General features: G+C 35.3%; 1 protein-coding gene and 1 non-coding gene across 7 annotated transcripts in view; both read right to left on the reverse strand.

Moving 5' to 3' along the window:
* The window catches only part of sbm (L-type amino acid transporter sobremesa), a 433,408-nt gene that overhangs the window by 66,225 nt on the left and 345,806 nt on the right, over positions 1-21,377 (reverse strand). The gene's annotated exons all lie outside the window — the stretch shown is intronic.
* TRNAN-GUU (transfer RNA asparagine (anticodon GUU)) lies at positions 2,350-2,421 on the reverse strand. The gene has a single exon. It is a non-coding gene; the product is annotated as a tRNA-Asn (tRNA).

Below are 21,377 nucleotides of genomic sequence, written 5' to 3' on the forward strand. Positions count from 1 at the left end.
CGGGGCCTCTATTTCAACTGCAAAGCCTGTTTTACTCAGATGCGCTCCCAAAGGCCCTTCTTCCATGTGAGTGTGGGGCATTCTCTCTTACTAAGCTTCACTGTAACGTCAGCGACGGAATAGGCCTACTATAATTCAGCGTTGCTCTCAGACTGTGGTTAGTGGACCTAGGGTTGCCAGATGTCCCGTATTCTAGAGGGTATCCCATGTTTGAGACTATAAACGCTTGCCCCTTTCATCTTATATGAGACACGTCCAAAATCCCGTATTTACGGACTAGTAAAAGAATGGATTTTTACAGCAATGCTATAAATTACAGTGGTTCCCAAATTTTTTCAAGGCACGACCCACTTTTTGATGAGACTTCAGTTTGTACCCTCTCCCTTCACTACTGTAATGGTTCTTGATTCCAGTCCAAGAATACAAATCCCTGTAAAATTGTGAACAACTTAATTTTACTGAAAACTAATGGATATCACCCGAAGTACTATTTTTAACAACAAGTTTTTTTTAGTATTTTACAGAGGAAACTCAAAACAAATGTTAATAATTTCAATGCAATCCATTTCTACAAATTAATCTCAGACAAAACCATTTGTAGTAAACGCTTTCGTTTTATTTTCCTACCATAGTAACCGATTATGACGTTTTCCCTGTCATAGTAACTGATTAAGACGTTTCCCAATTGTTATTTTATCCACAAATTCTCAATAATTTCTGTTCCAACAACATGCAAAATACAATTATCAATTTATTTTCTCTTAAGATATACGATTCATAATACCATAAAACGTTGTACAGTACAATACACGACCGTTATAAGTAGGGAGCGGATTTTATGTGCTAAAAATTTGAATATATTAATTTTTTATGTGTTGAAAAGTACGAAAATATTTCCTAAAAATAAAAAAATATATATTTTTTTAATATGACAAAAATACCTTACTCAGCTTGAAAAAAAAAATGTTACTAGGTACTCATCAACCACACTTGAGTGCTAGTAGTTAGCCGAGAATTGCCTCCAAATTCTCCATCACAAATACACGCCGATTATCTCTGAGCAACGACTTATACTGTGAAAACGATCTTTCCACATCACAGGACGTCAGACGTGCATGTTTAAAGAGAGGAATGTCGCAAACACATACACCGTCAATTTCACCTACAGGCACATCCTCCAATACTTGAGCAACTTTACACATTTTTTTATATCCACTGTTTTTCCCAAACACATTCTGGAATTTGTCCCTTAGTGATTGTGCTTCTGAACCTGGTAGCGAGTCTAGTTTAATTTCCACGGCACGCACCTTCCTGTTTCAGACAACAGGTTTTTGGATGTTTCGAGTTTTTTTATGGTGTCACCACAAAAAGCTTAAATTTGCTAACATGGAAGTCGAATCGTTTTTTAAATAACCATCTTTCAGTATATCTTGAAGGATATCGATTGACGAAGCCCGATAACAGGGAATCACAATAAGATATATTGCCTTACTTCATAGACATGAGAGAGAGGCGAGAGATTTGTTTAAATTAAATAATGTTCATATCCAGCTCTTATCTGTTGTGTTTCACAAACAAAGCGTGGAATGAAATCATCTTCAGCAACAATAAACATTCCTAATTATGTGTTGCAAGATCTCGCCTCCTTGTCCATGTTAATTTATTCTCTAATAATAACATTGATATGCTGCCTAGCATTTCTCAGAACTTGAGGCGATACTATTATGAAAATGGATCACGGATACACCACACAGCGCTTAGAAACACGAAGCAACCAAGAATTCTTAAAAAAGATAAAGTACCGGTAATTCGAGTGATATAATTGATTTAGTTTTAAAATATTTAAAAGTTCTTGTAAAAAAATTATTTAAGTAAAAAAACTCCAAGATTTATGTGTTTATAACAGATTTTCTGAAAATATGTATTTACATAATTTTTTTGTGAAAATATGTATTTTTATGTGAAATAAAATTCGGGTTTTAAACTTGAAACTTCATGCAAATCAAGATTTCAGATATAACTCCCTGTAAAGTTGATTTGAATAATTTCGAGGGAAAAATTGTTCCGGAGCCGGGTATCGAGCCCGGGACCTTTGGTTTAACGTACCAACGCTCTACCAACTGAGCTACCCGGGAACTCTAACCGACAACGATCCAATTTTTCCCTCTATATCCACAGACCTCAAAGTGGGCTGACAAACGTCAAGCAACCAACTTCGAGTGCACACTAACTCCGTGTGACTTAAATTGTGGTTTTCTGTTAACGAACAGTGACGTGTATTATGCAAATCAAGATTTCAGGTATTACTCCCTGTAAAGTTGTTTTGAATAATTTCGAAGGAAAAAATTGTTCCGGAGCCGGGTATCGAACCCAGGACCTTTGGTTTAACATACCAACGCTCTACCACTGAGCTACCCGGGAACTCTAACCGACACCGATCCAATTTTTCCCTCTATATCCACAGACCTCAAAGTGGGCTGACAAACGTCAAGCAACCAACTTCGAGTGCACACTAACTCTGTGTGACTTAAATTGTGGTTTTCTGTTAACGAACAGTGACGTGTATTATGCAAATCAAGATTTCAGGTATAACTCCCTGTAAAGTTGATTTGAATAATTTCGGTGTCGGTTAGAGTTCCCGGGTAGCTCAGTGGTAGAGCGTTGGTACGTTAAACCAAAGGTCCCGGGTTCGATACCCGGCTCCGGAACAATTTTTCCCTCGAAATTATTGAAACTTCATGTTCGGAATTTTTAACTTTGTTAATTGTGTTCTATCACAAGCATAAAGAATATTTAATTACATAGGAATCCGCTCCTTGGTTAGAAGAAGTCAACACGCTCACTGAACTCGCTGTCGCTCTCATTACCATGATGAAGCGAAGTACATCGTCGCTCGTTTAGTTAAATTCCAGGCTTGCATGTGAAGCTCTACATAACGGTCTTGTGACGCAAATAACTATTAATTACGGTAATCCACTGCAAACATTTAATTACTCAGATTGATTCAAAATTCATTCGACATTAACTTAACATATTCTCTTTGCATTTGATTATTCCTGAATGTTTTCAATTTTTTTAAGGGGAGAGGATGGTAATTTTTGGTGAAAAATGAGTATATTTTCAAAAAACAAAAAAAAAAAAATCTTTAAAATACACTGTGATATGTGTGGAATGCATTGCATAACATTTTGTGGGTATTTGTTCCCTTATCGGATGTTGAGTCGCCATTTTTAAACTTCCTGCGCTATGGATTTTTAAATCACACGCCCGCTTTTATCGGTTTCCAGTAACTTCATTTTTTTGCTACATTGCCAGACAAAAATGGATATAATTTCTGAACTATTAAAGATACATGCATGAAATTTAGAACACACATTCTTTAGACTATTAGGAAACTTTTCTCTGTAACAGAATTTTGTTAATTGATTTCATTTTAAAAATACGTCCGTTTCTTTGCAAGAAAGGAAATCAGGAAATTGTTATTAAATTTTAATTGTTTATTTTACAAACGTAGGGACTAATATCACAATTCTGTTACAGACAGTTTGTAGAACATGCTTTTGCAAATACATTGCAAAACATTGTTTGAATCTATCTTTAAAAACGGTTTAGATATATCAGTTTTAGTACAATCCTGCATTGGGTATATTTTTTTTCAAAGTTGGGCCCCCAAATAATTTTTTTTTTTTTTTCAAAATATTTTTATTTGGTTGAGTTGCCACAGCTATGAGCTCTCTACATAGAAAAAATTAACATTTTACACCAAATAGGAAAAAAGGTTTAAAAAATACCATCCTCTCCCCTTAAGTTCATTACCATTTGAATGCGATCTTCTGTTGTTACGGTAATACGTTTTTCTTTTGTTGTAACAAAAATGTTTGACGTCATTAATTTCAGAACATATCAAAAATTGCGATTCTCGTGCTTCTGTGCCATTATCTGAAAAATAAATTAATGAACAAAAGCAACTACCCAAGAAATGTGAGAACTTGCAGGTTAGGAATTGTTTACTGAATCGATTTTGTTCGAATGTTTCAGTGGTGGTGACACACAAACCTAGATAAGAACGGTTATCTGACGTTGGAATGGCTGTATGAAATGCATTGGAAGAGTCACTATCAAACACTCAAAAACTGTCAATAACTCTTGGGGCCGGTTACACCAACAGATGTTAAAACTTAACAAAGTGTTATAGTACTGATTTAACAATAAATTTAGCACAAAAACTGTTTCCTGAACAATTGTTAATTCTAACAAATTAATTGTTAATCTGTTTGTTAAGTTAACATCACAATTTCTTGTTGAAGCCTACTGTTAAATTTCCCCAATCTCTCACGTCACTGGGTAGATCTTCTACAAGCGCAACATACTCTGACATTTTATGTTGTTTCGTTGATTTTTAATTTGTAAGTGTTATTGTAAGTACCTACCTATATATCAAAGTAAAATGTTTCTGATACACTTACCACAGTCACGAAGCTCAATACGTAGTAAATATGCATCCATAGATAGTTGCTAACCACTAGGATCGCTACTATCGCCTCATTACAGGCAATGTGAAATAGTACCTGCACAGTCCATTGTTCCTAGTACCGTCATAAACTCAAGCCTCGTGACTGTATATACTAGACTGTGCACTTACATTCTGGACATTGTGGGCAAGGAATTTTCTCATGAAATTTCGGTTAGTGTATAGGACCGGTGCCCATCCCGCATAATGATGAATTTGAGGACCAACAATAGGAGCGAAATTCGGTTGCAAAAATCAACTACATATGGGAGGGGGAAATCATTGTGCTAACCACACGATACTTCCATTCTGGTTGGATGATCGTTTACCTCTGATGAAGTATGTGAACGTGGCGCCAGCTGCTGGCTGATGAGCCTTGGCCACTGATTATTATTATTATTATTATTATTATTATTATTATTATTATTATTATTATTATTATTATTATTACAGTACATGACATTCAGATTTTACTCTCTTTGGTGATATCTGGTATTAGTTGGCAACACTGAAGAGACAGCCAAATTAGTCTTTTAAGAACTGCTCTTACGTGATCCTCACTATACGAACGAAACCCTTGCATCCCACACAGGCGGATAGATGGGCAAATTCAGGCACGCTAAATCGATATTTTGCAGCGTCACAAATTTACTGACCCCCTGGTTCAACGGACAGGACTTGGTGGTGCACCACAATCGATGCACAGTCTTCCTCCAGAGCGTTATCTGACACACATCGCCTTTTACGCCGGATATTTCAGTATGAAACCTCGCGACCCCATATTTCGTAAATGGAGTAGCAGATCAATTTAACCGAGTGGAATGTCGACTTCCCACGCCAGAGTCCTGGGTTCACATCCAAGTGGAACTTTTTACGTCGAATATTTCAGTATGAAAGTTGGCGACTCCAAATTTGGTAAATGGAGTAGCAGGTCAATTTAACAGAGTGGAATGTCGACTTTCCACGCAAGAGTCCTGGGTTCACATCCAAGTGGAACTTTTTATGCCGAATATTCCAGTATGAAAGCTGGCGACTCCAAATTTGGTAAATGGAGTAGCAGGTCAATTTAACCGAGTGGAATGTCGACTTCCCACGCCAGAATCCTGGATTCACATCCAAGTGGAACTTTTTACGTCGAATATTTCAGTATGAAAGTGGCGACTCCAAATTTGGTAAATGGAGTAGCAGGTCAATTTAACAGAGTGGAATGTCGACTTTCCACGCAAGAGTCCTGGGTTCACATCCAAGTGGAACTTTTTATGCCGAATATTTCAGTATGAAAGCTGGCGACTCCAAATTTGGTAAATGGAGTAGCAGGTCAATTTAACAGAGTGGAATGTCGACTTTCCACGCAAGAGTCCTGGGTTCACATCCAAGTGGAACTTTTTACCCCGAATATTCCAGTATGAAAGCTGGCGACTCCAAATTTGGTAAATGGAGTAGCAGGTCAATTTAACAGAGTGGAATGTCGACTTTTCACGAAAGAGTCCTGGATTCACATCCAAGTGGAACTTTTTACGTCGAATATTTCAGTATGAAAGTTGGCGACTCCAAATTTGGTAAATGGAGTAGCAGGTCAATTTAACAGAGTGGAATGTCGACTTTCCACGCAAGAGTCCTGGGTTCACATCAAAGTGGAACTTTTTATGCCGAATATTTCAGTATGAAAGCTGGCGACTCCAAATTTGGTAAATGGAGTAGCAGGTCAATTTAACCGAGTGGAATGTCGACTTTTCACGAAAGAGTCCTGTGTTCACATCCAAGTGGAATTTTTTTATTGGTAAATGGCTTCTTTCACACCAGGTTTTCTCGGGTTCTCGCCTTTACATTACCGGTATTTCAACATTCCTGCATACATTATCAACATTATAACGCGGAATACATGCACCACGGAAACATTATTATAACTTAGTAAAGGGGTTTGTAACAACATAACACCTCCGTCAAGTCGATATCTTCGCCTATCACTAGAGATCAGATTTTTATGTGTACACTGGTGGCCATAATTCTGGAAACTTTTTGTTTTTGTACTGAATTATTATAACATCTGCATTGTTGGAAGGAAGTTATTTGGCAATGGACTGAAAGCAAGAGCACCCAGAAAAAATCTATTTCTCAACCAAGGGCAACGAGAAAATCGTGTAAATTGATGGAAAAGTATCAATCATGGACCAATGATGGCTGGCCAAAAGTGATATGAAACGATGAAACAAGGATTTCTATATTTGGAAGTGACGGAGTCAAATACGTTCATCGCCGAAATGGAGAAGCTTTGAATCCTGAGTGTCTAATCGAACAGTCCTTGCAGAAATACTAAGTCCACTGCTGTGTAGGACTTCCTATATCACTTTAGAAGATTTCCTTCGATCTTTCAATGCTAATCCACAAATCTGCCTCACATCTCTTGGACTTACTTTAGGTTTTCTACCAGTCCTAGGTATTGTTTTACAAGATTTTGTGGATTTGTACCTCTGCCATACCTTCTGGACGCCATACACTTTAGCACCATTACCAAGTTTTCTTGCACTTTCCTTGAACGTGTAGCCTTCTTCTCGAAGTGTCACTGCCCTAGAAGGTGTTCAGTCCTTTCGTGGAGCCATTGTGATAAAATGATCAATAAAGTTTGTTGTAAAGCAATCAGGTGTTAACCTAACGAAATCTTAAGTCAGATTAATGATAGAAACACATTAATAATGTCTATATTTTATCCTAACAGTGCTCAACAATGCTTCTAATGATTAACAATAATCTTATAAACAACAATGGACCAGTTTTTATTACAGTAAGTAATAAGAAATTATAATGAAATCTGAAATTAATATTTAGATCTTAAACGTCAAGAACATAATTTCCCACATAGTAATGATTATTTATTGTTAAAATATTCAGGATTTAATATAATACCTTTACACTAACCCCATAATTAACGAATCAGTCACGAATAACATTTTCAATTGTATAAATCTGTGAATCAATACAAATGTTATAATAATTCGGTACAAAAACAAAAAGTTTCCAGAATTATGGCCACCAGTGTAATAGCTATATTCTGTACCCTTCTGTCTATAGATATGTGAATAGTAAATCCTGGATGTAATACATTTTCATAAATTAATTTAATATAGGCTACAATGTGTCCGCAGAAATATTCCGGGGTTATAAACTGACATAATTCTGTCACTATGTGTTTTACGAAATTCATACCGGTGTCATCACAAAAAGAACAGCTCAAAGAATTTCAGGAAATGCGTAATTTATAATTGTTGACCGAAACAACAGATGGCAGCACAAGAAGAAAGAAAAAAAAAACGCAGATTCCGCTATTTCGCTCGTCATGAAGGCATTGTTGGATATAAGCAAATTGTCTTAAATGATCTGAGTGTTAAATTTTAAAGTCTGTGTGAATTCTGCAGCATTTAGAGGATTATTTAGGTTATGGCGAATCCACAGGAACGTAGTTGATGTGTATTGGAATGTCATAGTACTCGGAGTGTAGTGAGAGTACAGCGTGCTTTCAGACGGAATTTTAATCTTAGGACACCTACCGACAAAACGATTGTGAAGTGCTAAAGAGATTTTGTAGAGCATGGATGCGTATGTGATAAAAGGAAAGGCCATTCAGGGAAACGGCCTGTCAGTGAGGAAATTGTTTGTACATAGTCCTAAAGCACAGTCTACTATATACAGTCGCGAAGCTCAATATGTAGTAAAAATGCAAACATGGGTAGTTGCCCACCACTAGGATCGCTACTATCGCCTCATCATCGCAGATCTCTTTCACAGTAGATGACAAAATATGTTACACTTTCGTTGTCGTGTTCTTTTGGAAAAATTAACACCTTTCTTCCATTATTGAAATATTAAATGCATAAAGTTAATTTATTATTTTAATGAAGTATATTAAATTCCATCATAAACTCGAAGATACCTGCAAGAAATAAGTTCATATAATTTTTGTTTGTGCAAAACGAACTAAAATTTACTATAATAGCTTCACTCATTCAAGATTATAGCGATAATTAACTATGAAACCAATAAATATTAATTTGCATTTCTCTTTAAAACAATAATAATGGAAATATGAATTAATGGTGTAACTTACGTGTACCGGTACGTAGTTAACAAAGTGCGATGAGGTTAAGCAATAATAATCACATCAGAATTGGAAATAAAACGTGATCAATAAATTTTATTGTAACAGACTTTTTCTACGTCTCTAGTAAAGCAACAAATAAAAATAACAACAAAATTAACAGCTATAATTAAAAACATATCCTTTGAAGAAAAAAGTAGGCCTAAGCAATAATAATCCCACCAGAATTGAAAATAAAACGTGATCATTAAATTTCATTAAAACAAACTTAATTTTTCTACGTCTTTAGTAAAATAACACATAAAAATAATAACAAAATTAATAGCTACAATTAAAAATATATCCTCTGAAAAAAAAAGTAGACCTAACCTTTATTTCTCTGGAAATTTAGAAGCCTAAGTGACAGAACTTTAACCGGTATCTAATGTCCTTTCGGTTAGACTGAAACATTTCATTGTGGAATTTAAGAATATAATGTATTCTAACAGTCACAAAGAACTTCAAATTAAGTTTTGTTTCTGCACAGCATTCTTGTGGAAACCCAGGAATCTTTCGGAAATCGGAAAAAGGATAACTCTGGCCTCTTTCTCTTAATGTTGCTACAATTTATAGCACTACAAACGTCCCCTCCTTGTCCCATATTATTATTATTCCAATTATTATATTTTAGCCATTAACATTTTCATTACAACCAATAACGAACATTTCACAAGCATCAATGTGAAATACACAACGAGCTAGCACTCGATAGAAATACGACACAGTCCAAAGTCGACCATGGACAGTCTATTGTTTCTAGTTGCTAACCGCTTGGAGCGCTTTATCACGATATTTGCAAAAAAAAAACACCTCAAGCTTCGCGACTGTATATAGTAGACTGTGCCTAAAGTCTGTGCGCAGAGCTAGCCTGCAGTTAAAGATTTCTAAATCCACTGTTTCCAAGGTCCTACGTTCTCGTCTGCGATTTCACCCCTACAAACTGCAATTAGTGCATAAGTTGAAAGCTGATGACCATGCTAAACGACATGTTTTCTTTGAAAATTTGACACTAATGGCTTATGGTGATGGAACGTATGTGGCATGAGTGGGAATATCGCCTTGATGTCTCCACATCACACATCGAGTGTTTTTGAGGTACAGTAGATACAAAACGTTTTGAGTTTCTCTTTCTAATGATACCATTTTCGTATAAATGCGGCAAGACAGCGACGCTATAGCAATTTATAACCCCGGAATGTTTCTGCGGACACCCTGTACATTCAATACCAGTTTCGTATAAATGCGGCAAGACAGCGACGCTATAGCAATTTATAACCCCGAAATGTTACTGCGGGCACCCTGTACATTCAATACCAGTTTCGTATAAATGCGACAAGACAGCGACGCTATAGCAGTTTATAACCCCGGAATGTTCTGCGGAACACCCTGTACATTCAATACCAGTTTCGTATAAATGCGACAAGACAGCGACGCTATAGCAGTTTATAACCCCGGAATGTTTCTGCGGACACCCTGTACATTCAATACCAGTTTCGTATAAATGCGGCAAGACAGCGACGCTATAGCAGTTTATAACCCCGGAATGTTTCTGCGGACACCCTGTACATTCAATACCAGTTTCGTATAAATGCGGCAAGACAGCGACGCTATAGCAGTTTATAACCCCGGAATGTTTCTGCGGACACCCTGTACATTCAATACCAGTTTCGTATAAATGCGGCAAGACAGCGACGCTATAGCAGTTTATAACCCCGGAATGTTTCTGCGGACACCCTGTACATTCAATACCAGTTTCGTATAAATGCGGCAAGACAGCGACGCTATAGCAGTTTATAACCCCGGAATGTTTCTGCGGACACCCTGTACATTCAATACCAGTTTCGTATAAATGCGACAAGACAGCGACGCTATAGCAGTTTATAACCCCGGAATGTTTCTGCGGACACCCTGTACAGTCAATACCAGTTTCGTATAAATGCGGCAAGACAGCGACGCTATAGCAGTTTATAACCCCGAAATGTTTCTGCGGACACCCTGTACATTCAATACCAGTTTCGTATAACTGCGGCAAGACAGCGACGCTATAGCAGTTCATAACCCCGGAATGTTTCTGCGGACACCCTGTACATTCAATACCAGTTTCGTATAAATGCGGCAAGACAGCGACGCTATAGCAGTTTATAACCCCGAAATGTTTCTGCGGACACCCTGTACATTCAATACCAGTTTCGTATAAATGCGGCAAGACAGCGACGCTATAGCAGTTTATAACCCCGGAATGTTTCTGCGGACACCCTGTACATTCAATACCAGTTTCGTATAAATGCGGCAAGACAGCGACGCTATAGCAGTTTATAACCCCGAAATGTTTCTGCGGACACCCTGTATATTCAATACCAGTTTCGTATAAATGCGGCAAGACAGCGACGCTATAGCAGTTTATATCCCCGAAATGTTTCTGCGGACACCCTGTACATTCAATACCAGTTTCGTATAAATGCGGCAAGACAGCGACGCTATAGCAGTTTATAACCCCGAAATGTTTCTGCGGACACCCTGTACATTCAATACCAGTTTCGTATAAATGCGGCAAGACAGCGACGCTATAGCAGTTTATAACCCCGAAATGTTTCTGCGGACACCCTGTACATTCAATACTCTGGAATATGGTCGTAGTCATCAAAACAAGAGAAAATGTGTAAAGAAAACATGGGCCTTAAAATTAATATATTCCGTAATATGAGGACTTGTTCATAAGGAGGAGCTCAACGTGATTTTCATTAAAAATCCTTCAATATTCTGAGAGGTGGTCGTATTTGTAAAAACGAAAGTCTAATAAAAATGGGTTTTAAAGCTAAATCTTATACGAAATAAGCACTTTAAAAATTTTATTATAAAAACAGTATATCTTGTATCGTATCTGAACTCAAGTAAGCAAAAGGGAACAAGGTGTGATTCCCTAAGACAAGGGCAGAAGGATGCGTTATAATGAACGGAAGTCACATAAAACATCTCCTATGATGTTTATGAACAAGAACTTTTATCTCGAAATATATTAATTTTAGGATCCATGATTATTCCATTTTTTCCTTATTTTGATTACTAGTACTACCTCTCACAATATTTAGTGTCCTTTTATTTTTAATGGAAATCACACTGAGCATCTCCTATGATGTTTATGAACAAGAACTTATATCTCGAAATATATTAATTTTAGGATCCATGATTATTCCATTTTTTCCTTATTTTGATTACTAGTACTACCTCTCACAATATTTAGTGTCCTTTTATTTTTAATGGAAATCACACTGAGCATCTCCTATGATGCTGATGAACAAGAACTTTTATCTCCAAATATATTAATTTTAGGATCCATGATTATTCCATTTTTTCCTTATTTTGATTACTAGTACTACCTCTCACAATATTTAGTGTCCTTTTATTTTTAATGGATATCACACTGAGCATCTCCTATGATGCTGATGAACAAGAACTTTTATCTCGAAATATATTAATTTTAGGATCCATGATTATTCCATTTTTTCCTTATTTTGATTACTAGTACTACCTCTCACAATATTTAGTGTCCTTTTATTTTTAATGGAAATCACACTGAGCATCTCCTATGATGCTGATGAACAAGAACTTTTATCTCCAAATATATTAATTTTAGGATCCATGATTATTCCATTTTTTCCTTATTTTGATTACTAGTACTACCTCTCACAATATTTAGTGTCCTTTTATTTTTAATGGATATCACACTGAGCATCTCCTATGATGCTGATGAACAAGAACTTTTATCTCCAAATATATTAATTTTAGGATCCATGATTATTCCATTTTTTCCTTATTTTGATTACTAGTACTACCTCTCACAATATTTAGTGTCCTTTTATTTTTAATGGAAATCACACTGAGCATCTCCTATGATGCTGATGAACAAGAACTTTTATCTCCAAATATATTAATTTTAGGATCCATGATTATTCCATTTTTTCCTTATTTTGATTACTAGTACTACCTCTCACAATATTTAGTGTCCTTTTATTTTTAATGGAAATCACACTGAGCATCTCCTATGATGTTTATGAACAAGAACTTTTATCTCGAAATATATTAATTTTAGGATCCATGATTATTCCATTTTTTCCTTATTTTGATTACTAGTACTACCTCTCACAATATTTAGTGTCCTTTTATTTTTAATGGAAATCACACTGAGCATCTCCTATGATGTTTATGAACAAGAACTTTTATCTCGAAATATATTAATTTTAGGATCCATGATTATTCCATTTTTTCCTTATTTTGATTACTAGTACTACCTCTCACAATATTTCCTTATTTTGATTACTAGTACTACCTCTCACAATATTTCCTTATTTTGATTACTAGTACTACCTCTCACAATATTTAGTGTTCTTTTATTTTTAATGGAAATCACACTGAGCATCTCCTATGATGTTTATGAACAAGAACTTTCATCTTGGAAGATATTAATTTTAGGACCCAAATTTATTACAATTTTTTTCTTCTTTTGATGAACGTTTTCTTAAAAACCTGTATAACACAGATTAGATACTCGTACTCCGATTTCATCATCATCATCATCATCATCATCATCATCATCATCATCATCATCATCATCATCATCATCATCATCATTCATGCATTAGGAAATTGATTCCTGTAGCAGCTACTGAAATTGGTCCATCCATCTTTTGGCTGGTCTTCCAATATTTCTTCTTCCCCGAGGTTTATATTTCCAGAACTTATATGGTATCATGTCCTGCATCCTTGATTTCATTCTATGAAAAATTACGCATTTTTAATTTTTGGCTCATTGATTAAACAGATCAGTAATTTAGCATTAATATTAATAATTGCCCTTTAAATTAATAATCAGCCATGGTCAAAGTGGAGATTTTTTACATTTACATCAAATATCAACTATAGACTTAGCAACTTGGGTAGATTAACTTCTTCATGTTCTCACTCTTTTATTTTATTGCTGAAACCCATGTTTACAATATTTCAACTACATTCCTTAATAAATATTTTTTTTTTGTGTTAGAAGAAAATATTGATATTTGACCATTTTTAAAATGAATTCATTTTTTATCAGACAATCTATTAAATATAGAGAAGTGATCTTGCGTCATATTGTAGATATGACATACATAAATACACATAAAAATTTCACCACAGAAATTTGGATAGTTTTTTAGTTATGTGGGAAACGCTTCATCACTGCACAGTGAACTGAATTTAAAAAAAAAATTAAATAATTTTTTTAATTGTAAATTTTTTTTTCATATAGCAGAAGGACAATGTTTTACACATACTAATTTTCATTACTGTACAAGATATAGTAATGCAGGAAAGAAATGTTGGATATTTCCAAAATTTTAAAGCTGAAAGCTGTACCTAATCCCTTAGAGAGCAGTGTATTATGATAATAAATTATTGAAAACAAATTTAGTTTTGTCCTTCAAATGTGCAGAAATTTGATCCGAACAAAAGTAACATTGTAAAATTCTTTTACAGAACGAAAAGTTACATTTGTTCGGATCAAATTTCTGCACATTTGAAGGACAAAACTAAATTTGTTTTCAATAATTTATTATCATAATACACTGCTCTCTTAAATTGACTGAGCATATTGGGAATTCAATCAATAGTTTTCCCAAAATACGCAATGAAATTAATATAAAACAATTGTTATCTCCAAAAGTTAACAAAAACAAGCAAAACTGTATTTAACTTTCTGGTCTGAAATAGCTCAAAGAATAACCCCTGAAATTAATGACATTACTTACGATTCACCCTGCATATAATAGAAACTCGCTTAATTATTTTAAAAAGTTCCCTGCATATACAGGGTGTTTCAAAAATACGGGGCATAATTTCAGGTATGTATTTCCCACATGCAGACAATCAAAATAGTTCATTACAACATGTGTCCGGAAATGCTATATTTCCGAGTTATGGCCTTCACAACATTGAAATTCACCGGAACGTTTTTCTTTCCGCAGGTCGTTGCCGTCAAAGGAGACATTAAGAGGGCACTCTGACAGTTCATTCCGAGGCGAAGGTTACATTCAGTACTTGGATCGAAGGTTTCCTGATCGATGGATAGGTAGAGGTGGCCCAATTGCTTGGCCTCCACGCTCACCTGATCTGAACCCTCTCGATTTCTACTTGTGGGGCCATTTAAAATCATTGGTTTATTCGTCTCCGGTGCCTGATTTGGAATCCCTTCGGAATCGAATTGTGGCATGTTCTGAGGACATACGCAATACTCCTGGAGTTTGGGATCGTGTTCGCAGATCAATGAGACGTCGATATGAGGTCTGTATTCAAGCAGGAGGTGGACATTTTGAACATCTTCTATAATGACAACGGCCTGCGGAAAGAAAAACGTTCCGGTGAATTTCAATGTTATGAAGGCCATAACTCGGAAATGAAGCATTTCCGGACACATGTTGTAATGAACTATTTTGATTGTCTACATGTGGGAAATACATTCCTGAAATTATGCCCCGTATTTTTTAATCACCCTGTATATGTGTGTTCTGGTTGGATGACAGTTCACCTCTACTGACACATTTGGATGTGAGGCCAGCCGTAGGCTGGTGACTTTGGCTCTTTAAAAATTTCGCGTCAAAATATTTCATTCCATTTTAATATTACTGGCATAAGTACACGTAGGATTCCAAACATAATCCGTAAGCATGCCATAGAAACTGTACGAACAGTAGAAATTTATTTCAACGTTTCTCTTAGCCGCAGACAAGAAATTCAATCGAAGTCGCAGGGAATTTATTGCATCTTACTTGAGTCTGAAAGCTAATAAAAGGGAAAACAATTCCAAGTTCATGGAGCAAGACGTACGTACGCTTCATAAGTTTAAAATAGGTAAGACTGTTTCCTCTTCTGACTCAACGAAGATATTGGATCCAACTCGATCGTAATTAAAGAGGGGAAGGCTTTGTGTTCGAACTGCTGCAATGCGAGAACGTCGCTTGGAAGCCTGATCCGCCTGCGGCCATGACAATCGCAAGAGCGAAATTGGAAGAAAGCGAGAAAAATCTAAAGAATGTGTGTCAGAAAGGTGATGCGCACTTTCACATTACAAGTTTTACGTATCTCGTAACAATCAGTTCCTTTATTGCTCTTTCGTGAACTAACCAATGGTGTTACGAGATTCAAATTTCCGCCAAGGGGTTGCATATGTTGTCCATTTTCCAGAAACATACAGCTACGCTTTGTGTGACTATTGTAGTTGCTTCAGTGAGCTTTTATGTTTGGAGAGAGCAAGTTTGCGTCGACTTCTCAGGCGTACAAATTTTGTGGATGTTTGTAATTACATTACAGGCTTATTACTAAAGGTAAGCATATGATATTTGGTACAAAGATTTATTGTATCTTCATGAAATTTTAGGAAATGTTTTTGGAATTTTAGATACAGCCGTAGTCGCCATATAGGCTTAGCTTTACTGATAGAAATCTTAGCTGTTTGAAGCGAAATTTTGTTGAGCATTAAGCGTAACATTTTATACTATTTTAAGAATTGTATTACAATACGAATTTTAGAAATCTGAAGGTAAGATGTGATAACAAAAAAAGAAAAGGGAGACGCAATGAGTTCAGTGTAGCTTCTGTTTGATTTGTTACCATGCTAAGTGTCAATGATAAGTGCTAGATGACTTACTTGCAAGAATTGTGATAGAAGATGAAACATGGCTCCACCATTTTGACCGGAGACAGAGGCAGACAATGGAGCGGCATCGTGCAAATTCACCAAAGAAATAGAAATTCAAAAGTACACCTTCGGCAGGAAAAGTTATGGCTACTATGTTTTTCGATTCAGAAGGACTCTTGCTTGTGGACATCATGCCACACGGAACCACCATTAATTCTGACGCGTATGTTGCAACTCTCAGGAAACTTCAAGCTCAACTGAGTCGTGTTCGACGACATCGGGAGAAGCAGGATGTTCCGCTATTGCACGACAACGCACAGCCATATGTCAGTCACAAGACCACAGACCAGATCAGAAAATTCGGATAGACAACACTGAAACAACCGCCGCCTTACAGTCCTGAACTGGCACCGTGCGATTACCATCTCTTTGGTAAACTGAAGGATCCCTTCGCGGAACGAGGTTAGAAGATGACTCCCTTGTGCACGCTGCTTAAGAGTGGCTCAGACGTGTTGGTCCAGACTTTTACCGTGCAGGTCTACAGGCCCTCGTTCCTAGGTTACGTAAGGCAGTTGAAAGGGACGGGGATTATGTGGAAAATTGACATTTTGTTCCTAAAGGATGCATCTACATTCTGTGAAAATAGCAAAGCTGTAGGATAAAAATATAATTTTTAAACAAATGTTATGCATCACTTTTGGAGTTACCATAGTAATATAGGCTATAGTAAAGTTCGTAATAAAAGTGTTCACCCTTTCAGGGCAAAGAAGATCCCTTTTCAATTTCAATTTTTACTTTGATTTCATTCTTATTATGTGTTGATATGTATTTCTATGTTTTCGTACTATGAATATTAGACGGAATTACTATGTTTGAAGTCTTGTAACAATAAATGAGAATTTAATTTCACTTTGATGAATTTTTCCACAATTCTTTATCAATGTAATATCACGAAATTACCTAGGTTATCACGAAATAACCAACCTTTTAGCTTAAGTTGTAAAAGTGGTTTTTGGCACTTGTACAAGAACGCGACCAATCTTTTATGTCTCCAGATTTGTACAGCAAATTATCGTCTTTTAGATGAAAAAGTCGGAATAAGGATATATTTACACATTTGCATTTTAAATTAATTTTCATGAAATTATCACGAAATTACCAATGTTTACCCTATTGTCTATATTTCTTTTTATTGAACTAGTATTCAAAAGACATAGATCACTTAGGTAAGTTCACTCTTAGCTGAGAGACTACAACGTGTTCATAATGTGTGCATACGATTCATCTGCAATACTCGTAAATTTGACTATATAACACCTTCCCTCCAGTTACTTTCATGGGTGCGTCTGAAGGAACGAAGAACAATACATTCACTGTCTCTTCTGTTTAGAATCATGCATACTTCTACTCCGAATTATCTGTTATAGCGCTTTCAATTTCTTACAACTCTTCGAAACCGACATCAAGCACTTCTTTCTATCGCTTATCATAGAACGTCTTTATACCCATCTTCCTATACTGTAGAAATACCTCGCCTCTGGAATTCGTTAGCTAATGACGTCAGGGACTGCCGGACTTTATCACAATTCAAAATTAAATTGGAAAATTTTGTCTTAGTTAATGTTTTTAGGTATTGCTAGAAGTATTGATTTGTGTTTTTTTTTTTTCCTTTTTCTTTTTTAATCTAGATTAAAATTGCAAGTTTCTTCTTTATGTTAGTTAATTAGTTAGGATACAATTAATTATGGTACTTAATAACTCATTTAAAGTTTGTGAGACTGCAACCTGTGTATATTTTTGTGTGGCTTTACTTTGTTCATAGTGTTGTTCTTTTCTGTCTCTCTCTTTATTTCTTGTGTAGCTTTACTTTGTATATAGTGCATTTTTTCTGTTTATTTCTATTATTGTATTTGTATTCCTGGTGTTGTGGAAGAGAAGGCCTGATCGCCTTAACTACACCAGAATAAATAAATAAATAAATAAATAAATAAATAAATAAATAAATAAATAAGTAAATAACTAAATAAATAAATAGGTACAGTTCTCGAGAAAAATCGAAAATTTTTCCAAATAGATTGCTTCCCTGTGTTAGGAACTTGAATATTTGAAATTCTGTTTACGGTATTCAAACTAAAGACTGTTCACTATTACCAGTAAATTGACATATCTCATTTTCAAAGCTCCACAATTTTCAGTTCTTGAATAAAATGCTCAATTTTCGTTACACCCTGTATACTGAAACTGTAATGATAGTACCAACAACTGATGTTTGGCTGTCACCGTTGAATACTTGTACTAAAAGTTACCTTTTTCATTAATAGAAGAGGAACTTGAGTCAAATTTTGACTAAATATTTGTAACGTTTTGGCAAATATTTTTGTATATTTACCACACAAAAAATAAATAATTTACATTTTACCACACAAAAATCGGCTCCCTATTCGTAATTCCAGTGATACGCAGAACGAGGTGCAAGAAATGGCAGGTTCTGGGTCTTAGGAACACCCATTCAACAGAACTCACTAATCTAGTTGTTGCTTGGACATGAGCGATGATGAGGCTAAAGAGGAACGACATCTATGTTGTAGAAATAAACCAATAGTAGCTTCATGAATCGGTAAATCGAAAGCACATTGCAAACAGTATAATAGATTGCACTCTGAGCAACTTATATTGCTATGTGTGCGGAAACGAAACGAATTTAAAGGTTTTATTTTTTTGTGGAAAAAACAATTATAGTAAAAAAACATTAATTTTCAGGAGAAACAAAAAACTATCTGGCATGGGTGTTGTTGACACTTCAAATATGAAATTCATCATGCCATTTCTTAAGGAAAGAGGATGGTATTTTTTGGTGAAAAATGAGTAAATTTTCAAAAAACAATTTTTTTTCCTTAAAATACTCTGTGATATGTGTAGAATACATTGTATAATATTTCGTGGGTATTTGTGCCCTTATCGGTTATTGAGACGCCATTTTTAAACTTCCTGCGCTCTGGATTTTTAAATCACACCGCACTTTGTTTGTTGTTTCCGGAACTTCATTTTTTTTTTTTTTTCAAAACCAAATTTTTCTTTAAAATACTCTGTGATGTGTGTGGAATACATTGTATAACATTGTGCCCTTATTGGATGTTGAGACGCCATTTTTAAAGTTCCTGCGCTCTGGATTATTAAATCACACCCCCTTTGATTGCTGTTTCTGGAGCTTTATTTTTTTTGCTACATTGCCAGACAAAAATCGATATAATGTTTGAACTATTAAAGATATATGAATGAAATTTAGAATACACATTCTCTAGACTACTAGGAAACTTTTCTCTGTAACGGAATTTCCCTAATTGATTTAATTTTAAAAATAAGTCTCTCTGTTTGCAAGAAAGAAAATAAAAAAAATGTTATTAAATTTTAATTGTTTATTTTACAAATGTAGGAACTAATATCAAAATTCTGTTATAGACAGTTTGTAGAGCGTGCTTTTACAAATAAATTGTAACATTGTGTTTGAATTTATCTTTAAAAATGGCTTAGATATATCGAGTTTAATAAAATCCTGCATTGGGTACATTTTTTTTTTCAAATCTGGCTCCCAAATAATTTATTCAAAATATTTATATTTTGTTGAGTTGCTATAGCCGTGAGCTCTCTACATACAAAAAATTAATATTTTACACCAAATAGGAAAAAAGTTTTAAAAATTACCATCCTCTCCCCTTAAGGTGTTGTAGAAACTTGGGAAAACTGAAGCATATTTATAATTTAAATTCTCATAGAAATACATAGTGTGAGGCCAGCAAGTTAAATTTGCGTTACATGAATGCAAGAGACGAGCGCTAGTAGCTCTACTTGCTCTAGTTGTTAGTATACAACCTACTGTTTTGTCGTGAGTGAGGTCATGTTACAAGAGATAATGCAATGAGTGAGGTAATATAATGTGTGTAAGAATACGGTGCATAGTATTAACACTTTTACAGCATTTATACGGGTACAACACTTTCAGCACCTTCTATACACGTGTATTCACCACTATCTCAAACAACTCGCTGACACGAACAGTAAACACCTCTTTATCAGCTTAGTATTTACTCATAGGTCACAAAGACCAGAGGGAGAGGGAACGGTGATTCACATTCTTTCCGGACGCAGATTTAACTCGGGCGCATAGTAAATGTAGGTAACTGGACAATGGTTGTGACTGAAATATGCCTCTAATTTAATCTTCTTTTTCTTTATTATATCCTGTTTCTTCTCCTTTCGATGCTTAAGTTTCTTCCATGGGGTTATTCCTGCACCTAAAGATGACTCTATAACCTGCTATAACTAATACGACAATTCACGTGGTGAAGTAAAATTTTCTCTGAGGTGGTTTTTTGCCGTGTACATAAGAAGCAGTACTGTCAATCTACTACAGTTTAAAATTATATGGATAAAATGTTTCAAGATAATATGAATGGAATATTTCTATCGTCCTGAACATTGCCTGTTTTCACAAAGTCTTTGGACTATGGTTATTTTATGAAAACCACTAAATATTTCCACTCTTATAACATAGGATTATGGTGTTTTTTTCCACTAACAATTAATTCAGTAAATGACCGCTACAATACGCTCACCACATGCTTAAAATCTCATTTTTTTACGGTTCTTAAAAAAAAAAACACTTCCTTGTCACAGGAAATCAAAAGCAGTCGGAGTCTAAAATCTTTTAAGTACACTCTACTTAGAAATGTCTTTAAAGAACAGAACTAGACTCTTGCGGAAGTTTCTAAATAGTCTTAAATGACCAAGATGTTATTTTTTTCTCCTCTCTCTTATTTTTTTTCCCCTTTTCTTTTTTATTATCTTGATATATTACTTAATCATTTGTATTTGTATGCCATTTAGTACGACTTTGCTAATCAACATTTTATGTCTTGTAACCCACATGTATTTTCCTATTAATATATTAACTGTATACTATACCTCAAGTGAATTAATCGTCGAATTTATCTCGAGCATTTTAGGTCCTATACATTGTGTGTGTGTCTGTGTGTGTGTGTGTGTGTGTGTGTGTGTGTGTGTGTGTG

The sequence above is a fragment of the Periplaneta americana genome, chromosome 12 (assembly GCF_040183065.1).
Source record: "Periplaneta americana isolate PAMFEO1 chromosome 12, P.americana_PAMFEO1_priV1, whole genome shotgun sequence".
In the NCBI taxonomy this organism is placed as follows: domain Eukaryota; kingdom Metazoa; phylum Arthropoda; class Insecta; order Blattodea; family Blattidae; genus Periplaneta; species Periplaneta americana.